Consider the following 8,366-nt stretch of genomic DNA (forward strand, 5'->3'; position numbering starts at 1 on the left):
GTCCTCCAGGGACCTTCAGCGCTGATGTACCAAAGCTTCTCTAGTTCATTTCACAGAGGAAGATGGAAACGGGAGGCTGTTTTTATTTATTAATGAGTCCTCACATTAGACACTCTCCACTCTTGAGGCAGTTTTATTTTTGAACATTTATCTGGCGTTATGTAATATGCCATGCATGTCACCGTCAATGTCTGGATGCCAAACTAGGGGATATGTGGTTAACTGGCTATGTCAATTAATATATCAAAGAGCACCATGCTCTCACAGTATGTTTTATCAAGAAGACATTGATCTTTTAAGTCCAACCGGTTTAGAAGGTCTGAGTTTAAATGTAAAGTGTTTTAATTGTTTAATTTATTATAAGAAGGTTTTTATTTATTTGTTTAAGTTAAGGATTGTGAAATAATGAAAATGACTGATTTTGATGCTGAAGATGATCTTGGAGATCTATTCCTAATCTTTCAAACTGCAGTCTTTGCCGGTTTTGCATCCCGTGATGCTCCCCACTGAGGCAGATCATTCTCTGAGTAAGCATTTCCCACCCGGCTCCCCCCTCCACCTGGACCCAGATAACACTCAATAATTCATATCACTGCTTGCTGAACAGACTTCCGTCCTGCTGAGTGATAGCAGGTCGTCCAAACCCCAGCCCGGTCCCCGGTCGTCAGACTCCCACCCCAGCTGTGTGCCTCAAGCGCGTCCCCAGGGCCAGCCCGCAGCATAGGCGGTATAGGCAAATGCTTAGGGCGCCACTCATCCATAGGGGCGCCAGAATGAGTGAACGAGTTAATTTTTTTTTTTTTTTTTTTTTTTTTTTTTTATAATGGGCTACTATTTAAAAACCATTAATTTGAAATACTACCAAATAAAGCAAAAAAAAAAAAAAAAAGTCAGGCTCTTCAATCTTCCCCCGCCCATCGAGTGCTTGAAGTGCGTCAGAAACGGAGCGCGCGCACGATCAGTTGTTGGTAATTTGTTGTGTAGCGTGCCCGACGCTGCATCCAATGTAGACAGCACTGCTTTTGTTAACACACAGCTCGTAGAAACGGGCCTGGCAGCTCGCGCCAGTTCTAGACACGGTGAAAGTTTCCTGATTGTGACGGAAGGCCGAATTTACATGACACATTATAAATTAGCATAGTCTGCGATAGATACAGTGCCAAAAAAGAGAGAAGAGGATAAAGACAGAGGTAAAGAGATGTAGTGAAAGAACAATTTATTGCATAAGAGTAAGATACTATAATTTCATGGCAGTTATTTTTACCTTAAACTTAATGTTAGCAGTTGTTCTGAGTCCCCAGACTGTGATTTTGTACAATCATGTCAGTTTTAAGACGCATTTTTTTATCACTTTTTTTTTATTAATGTTTTACTCTACAGTTGTGCAGTTTTGGTGGGATACAGTACAGGTCAAAAGTTTGGAAACATTACTATTTTTTGTTTTTGTAAGAAGTTTCTTCTGCTCATCAAGCCTGCATTTATTTGATCAAAAATACAGAAAAAATGTAATATTGTGATATATTAAAACTTAAAAAAAAAAATGTTTTCAATTTATTATACTTTAAATTATCATTTATTTCTGTGATGCAAAGCTGAATTTTCAGCATCATTACTCCATTCTTCAGTGTCACATGTGACATCCAGTCTATCACATGGTCCTTTAGAAATCATTCTAATATGATGATTAATTATGAGTGTTGGAAACAGTTCTGCTGTAATGTGTGTGTGTGTGTGTGTGTGTGTGTGTGTGGCTAAATCATGAACACAATGACAGGGTGAAATTGGCTGTGATGCATGGGGTGCCAGGTAAAATCCAACCATGAAGGAATGCAATGGATCTCCAGTTGCACCATGTTGTAGAATAGAGACATTCCTATTAGTAAAAAAAAAAAAAGGATATTATTTGGAACTCAAACTTTTTGGAGGGTTGTGTTTAAGGATATTCTGCCCAAGCTGTCGAACTGACGTCATCAGAAAAGGAATGCCATTCCAGAGTGGAAGAAAATGCTCAAATATTGATTAAAGATTACCAAAGCAAAACAGATTAACTTGCCCAGATTCATTGTTTACATCAAGACTATCAATGTGTGCTAGTTAAAGGGGGGGTGAAATGCTATTTCATGCATACTGAGTTTTTTACACTGTTAAAGAGTTGGATTCCCATGCTAAACATGGACAAAGTTTCAAAAATTAAGTTGTATGTTTGAAGGAGTATTTCTGTTCCAAAAATACTCCTTCAGGTTTGTCACAAGTTTCAGAAAGTTTTTTTCGAGTATGGCTCTGTGTGACGTTAGATGGAGCGGAATTTCTTTATATGGGTCTTAAGGGCACTTCTCCCGGAAGAGCACACGCTCCCGTATAGCAGCGCACTGAGAGCAGAGACAATCACTGATCAGAGCGAGAGCGTCGCGAAATGTCACAAAAGGAGTGTGTTTTTGGTTGCCAGGGCAGGACAACCCTGCACAGATTACCAAAAGAGAAACTGCATTAAGGGACCAGTGGATGGAGTTTATTTTTACAGAGCATCAACAGAGTTGGGCAAGTGTTTGTGTTTGTTCCCTGTATTTCGAAAATGCTTGTTTTACAAACAAGGCCCAGTTTGATGACATATTTGCGTATCGTTTACTTAAGGATGATGCAATCCCAATGAAAAAGGGTCACGATCGTGTGTTGGAACCGCAGGCGGTGAGTAAAACTGGGGAATGTTCAAAACTGTGCGCAACGTTTTGCTACGGTTTCCGGATTGAACGTCATGTTTCCTGGAAACGGCGTGTACCGGTGTGCAACGGGGTTTGAGAGGAGTTTTCTCTTGTTTGGTGGGTGTGTCAGAACTCCAGTCCAATCAGCAGCAACATGTATATAAAGCACGCGGTATTAAAGTGAACTAGCACAATGGCTTCAAGGAAAATAATGTACAAATGTGTTCGTTGCAGCTCTGTATACGCAACAACTGAGGATGTTAGAAGACATGTTTGTCGTAAGTTTTATTGTAAAAATATAGGATATCATAATGATGTAATGAAGCTAAAAATATAAAGAACTACAAGTGTATGACATTTGGTATAAAAAAAAAAACAATGGTAATTAAGCGCTTTTCCTAAAAATTAGAAAGAAAATACAGGATATTAAAACCGTATGAACTACAAATAGTCAGTATGTGAGGCTAAATAGATGGCTCCGAAAATTCTTCACAAAGAAACCAAAGAATGGCCTTTTTTCTTCAAAGAATGGCCTTCTCAGCTGCCATAGTTGCAACTCTTGCGTCATCAGAACAGTGTGTTCAACGCATCACCGTTTCGGTTTAAAAAAAACGTTGTGCAACGTTTTGTCGGGGCTGAACGCAGCCCTGCTTCAAATATCTCTGCTTCCTTGTTAGTGCGTCCGCCTCCCATCGGAGACCCGGGTTCGAGCCCCGCTCGGAGCGAGTCGTTGCTGCTGCTGCTCTCGTTCAGTTTCAGCCTCTTTATCTGATTCTGGATCATAAATAAACGGCTGAATCTGACTGTTAGCCATGGTTTGTTTTGGATGATGGTTTTTTCCTCAAGGTAATGTCATCTTCCAAACGCTCTCAACGCAAAAGCCTACTGGTGCTCGTGATTCTTTAGCTCCGCCCACACGTCACGCCTCCAGTCGGTCGTGTTTTTCCGGGAAAAATCTGTACAGACTATCTTTCTCTTATGAATATAATAAAACTAAAGACTTTTTGGAGTTATGAAGGATGTAGTAATACTCTGTAGGTACTCAAGATTAACAGGATATTGAGTGAAAACGAGCATTTCACCCCCCCTTTTAATAAATAGTCAATTTTGATTTCATGTGGACTTTAATTTTAAATTTTTTACTTTAAGTATTAAAAATACAATTATTGTAAATTATTTAAAAAAATATTTAACATTATTAATAATCATAAGCAGCCATGAGCTTGCAAATGCATTTAGTCACCTTTAAATTATTTAAATGTGCAAATGCATTTTTGTAATGTATTCTAAAATAAAACCATTCTATATTATTTTTAGTGATTTATCGTTTTAAATTATAAATGAAGTATTAAATGTTAATATATGTAATAATAAATAATAATAGACTGGTTTGTCAACTAAATTTAGATTAAAAAAAAATCTATATAGTTATGGTATAATGTTATGCTACAAAAGTGAAATGCTATACCCTGGTTCCCTATTTTCCTAACATTCTGGCTTTCATCCTGCACCATTTATTCATGCTCCGGAAGCAGCTGCGAGCTTACAATTGCATTAATTGACTCAGTCTGCAAATGATTTTATATTCCACGGATTACATGTGCTGAAATTGAAAGAAAATCAAAATGTTCACTGTCTTGCCACAGTAGCTAATGTCCCATGTGCATGGCTTGCAGAATTTCAGCCGTGCTGTGGTTTTACCAGCTTGCTCATGAGCTAAAATCGTCTATTTACAGCCTCTTCAGAAGACACAGTGCTGCATTAACAGGCAGTGTCTTCCCCATGCACATCATATAAGTTATTCTTAATGCTTTTTGGTACTTAAGATGAGCTTATTGACTGATTGACAACAGCACATTTGCCAAGACTGTTTTAAAAATGAAGTGAATGTCTGTACTCCATGTTGTGTATCAGATGTGTGAAATGATTGACTAGTTTACATTCAGTCAGGGAAGCAATTATATGCTAGAAATAAGAGCTGCAAGTGTCTCTTCAGAAAATTGTCTGGGTGGTGGTGATGAGACTGGCTGCCAGATGGTACAATGTGGGACAACATATGTGACACAAAATGGAGGGAAAGACATGCCTGCGCTCCAATCATCCCTCGTCTTGCACCATTTGATTGAATTCTCATTATGATACACTAGCATAATTGTGTTTTTATCTGATCTTTTAATGGCTCATGTTGCATATAATTATGTAGTAATTATCTGTCTCTCTGCACCAAGCAGAGATGCAGAACTGTACTGCAGGTGATTCCAATCACTTCTCGTCAGTCTGGTTTCAAATATACATACAGTAGGATGCTCAGACCACAGTAGGTCCCCCACACCCCTTTAAAGTCTTTGCAAAGAAAGCAGAAGATTGATGTTGTGACAAACCCAAGTCACCATCAGAATCTAAAGTCTTTAGGACTTCAAGGGCTAGCCGTTTAAAATGCCTGATCAAAAAGGCTGTCACTTCATGCTGTTGTAGCTGGTCATCATAGTCATTTCACATAATATAATTAGATAACTATAATTTGACATAAAGATTAAGGCATTTTGTGACAAAGAGAAATTGGCACGATCAATGTTTTGAGTAAGATTAGTTACACAAATGTGTAAATTAATTTGTTTATTGCATCTAGTATCCAAAACAAAATTATGCAAGCAAATGGAATTGAATAATTTAAAACATTTCATGTAGGGATTTTGACTTTACAGATGTTTGATTATCATTTGATTAGTCCATGCATATGTGCTGGTTTAGAGACTCAACCCCATTGCTCTCAGGTATCAGTGTATTCCCATCTGAGTGAAGACACAGGAAGGCTGTGAACTGCTGAGTGTGTTTGTGTGTGTGGTGGAGAGCTGGGTGGCTTATGCACCTGTAGGTCTTGCTGTTTGGGTGAGCTTTATTTTTAATGACCTAATCTGTGTTGACAAGCAGTAACGCTGCCTGCTGGGGCCAATAAAATCATTATATCCCTGTCAGATAAGACTGTAAACACAAGCACACTCACTGCAGTGGGATTGAGAATTGTGTGCAAGCACATGTGGGTGTTGTGTGCGCTTCAAGCACTTCATAAATGCAGATTTAAAGCCTATACCCTGTCCACAACATGATTTGGGTTCAGATTGAGAGATGAAGCATCTTGCATTTTTCAGAAAATCCCCAAATCAATTATAGGATGCAGCAATCTGTTGTGAGCCTTTACCTTACTGTCTGCTGTCTGACCCTGAGCCGGCCTCATATATGCTCAGCTGATCTGGCTTTGTAGTTTTAGCAGCATGGCTCTTTTCCCAGCATCCTGTCTCTGTGTTGGTGCCATGTTGGAGAGGGGCATTCTTTCACCCCGGGCGTCTGAGCGGGCACAGCTGCGTCCGTGACAATGCCTTCAGGGGCACATGGATTAATATGGCATCGTTCTAATTACAACAGCATGGTGACGTCTAGCAAGAGTAGCTGTCTTTCTCATTTTGATATGCCCTGCTATCTGGAATGTGTCTAAATGAGTCATTTAATTGACAAAAAAAAAAAAAAAAAAGCAAAACAAAAAACACTGGAATAAAAATGGTATTGATGCAGTTTTCACTCAAAAATGGCTATATTCTTATTACAAAGAAACTGAAAGTAACAAAATGAATAAAAATGTTTCAATCATTAAGTGTTCAAATAGGGAGACTGATTTTTATAAAACAAGTTTAAAATATTTTTTGTATTTACAACTTTGACATTTTTATTTCTAGTGTACACTGAAAAAATAGCGTAGAAAATTTTTTTTTTTACTCCGACATTTCTAGTAAAGTTCACAATTAAACCAAACTTGCTTTTTGTTGCAAGGCTCGTGATTGGCTGTTCGCCAGTGATGTCACACATTCATGTGCACGCGCTCCACAAACTCAGGATCAAAGCCTGAGTTGACAAAGAAAGTTGATGAACAGCATCATGGTACCAACAGAGCCGGGTTGGAGAGGTTTGGTTTTGTCAACTCAAAACTTATCCTGTCATGTTACAGGCCCCAGTCCTCAGTGTCATGTGATTCTTCAGGAATCATTCTATAATGCTGCTCTGTGCTCAAGAAAACGTCATGCTGCTTAATATTTTTGTGACAAAGGTGAGAATTCTTTTCCCCAGGATTCTTTTGTGCATAGTGTTCTTAAACCACATTTATTTTTAATGGAAATTGTAACTGTAGATCAATTTAGTGTGTCTTCGGTTGATAAATACTCCTCTCTTAAGTGGACGAAAGTTATTTACGTTTAGCTATGATGCTTGGCTATTCCTATAGTGACATACAGTACTCTCATTATTATATGGACATAATCCTTGATAGACCTTACCTTGTAAAGGTACAATGGTGAAAGTTAATGAATTGACCTAGTTACCATCTTAGATTATGCTATCCTAACCTTTTAATGTTCCCAAACCAGCTGGGACTACTCTTCCATTTTGCATGATCTAGTCATTCCATCAGTCAATCCCATGCGTCTTTTCTGGTTTATAAACTATGAATGAGCAATAGCAGTAGACATTACAGTTGTGTTGATGTTTGAATTACTCTAGACATTTACATGCACCACAAACAGACTTTGTTCATGTCACATCACTGCTTCATGAGATTGCTGTGTTTACAAAGCTGTTTCACTCATCCTATTAGCAGTGTTTTCCCCAGGCTTTCAGCTCGTGTGGGCAGACTCGTGTCGGGACAGTGGATGCCATCTCCCTGTAGAATAGCAGGCATAGATGCAGTCAGCCTGGGGGGAAAACAGATCTCTCAGATCACCCCCGTATCCAGCGCTGCTGAGAGCTCCACTTAGCTGCTTTCCTATTGCATATGACAGCAGCTAAGTGTCGACTCCTAAAGCAGCATCAGAATATCGTTGCAAAGGTGTTTTTTCTACTCGCACATGCTGATTGTTTAATAGGACAAACATCGGCCATCTGTACAGGCATCTTCACGCTGATCGTCTCCTCCGGTGGTCTGGCCCAGTCTGTATCATGGACTGACTGACAGGCATGAAAAGCCCCAGCTTAAGCAGGTCAATTGCAAAAAGAGGATAGTGTAAAATAAGACATTAAACAGGAAAATAAGGAAAAAGGGAGAGAGCTGAACGTGGAGTGAAGGTAATGAGCTAGAGAACATCAAAAATGAGTAAAAATTATTTAGAAAAGCAATGTAAAATCAAATGGCACCCCAGCAACCATGTCAGGAAGTTTTAGCAATCAATTTTTAGAGGTTAGTAACCATTTAGCAATGTCGTGGAAGCGCAAATCACTTGAGCGGTTGCCAAGGGGTTGCTGAACTGTTAAGAGTCATTGTTAATGTTTTTGACGTGGTTGGTTTGGGTATTCGTTGATGTGTAGCAGAGTGGTTGCCAGGGTGTTGCTAAATGGTAGCTATTAAGAATGATTGTTAGCACTTTGCGGTGAGATTGCCAGGACATTGTTTGTTTTTAATATACAGGTCCAAGAAAAAGAAATGGAAGACAATTTTTTATTTTTACCCTTTAATTGTTTTCCAGGTATATTATTAGAAAAAATATTAGAAAATTATTAGAAAATAAATACCTTACATCTTACCCCTAACTTTTGAACAGTAACATACAGTATGTCTAGCACAAATAGTGAGGGAGTATCTTTTCAGTGTTTAGGGCTGGGGTTGAAGGAAAAAAAAAAGTGTAA

The sequence above is a fragment of the Carassius auratus genome, unplaced genomic scaffold (assembly GCF_003368295.1).
Source record: "Carassius auratus strain Wakin unplaced genomic scaffold, ASM336829v1 scaf_tig00012602, whole genome shotgun sequence".
NCBI lineage: Eukaryota > Metazoa > Chordata > Actinopteri > Cypriniformes > Cyprinidae > Carassius > Carassius auratus.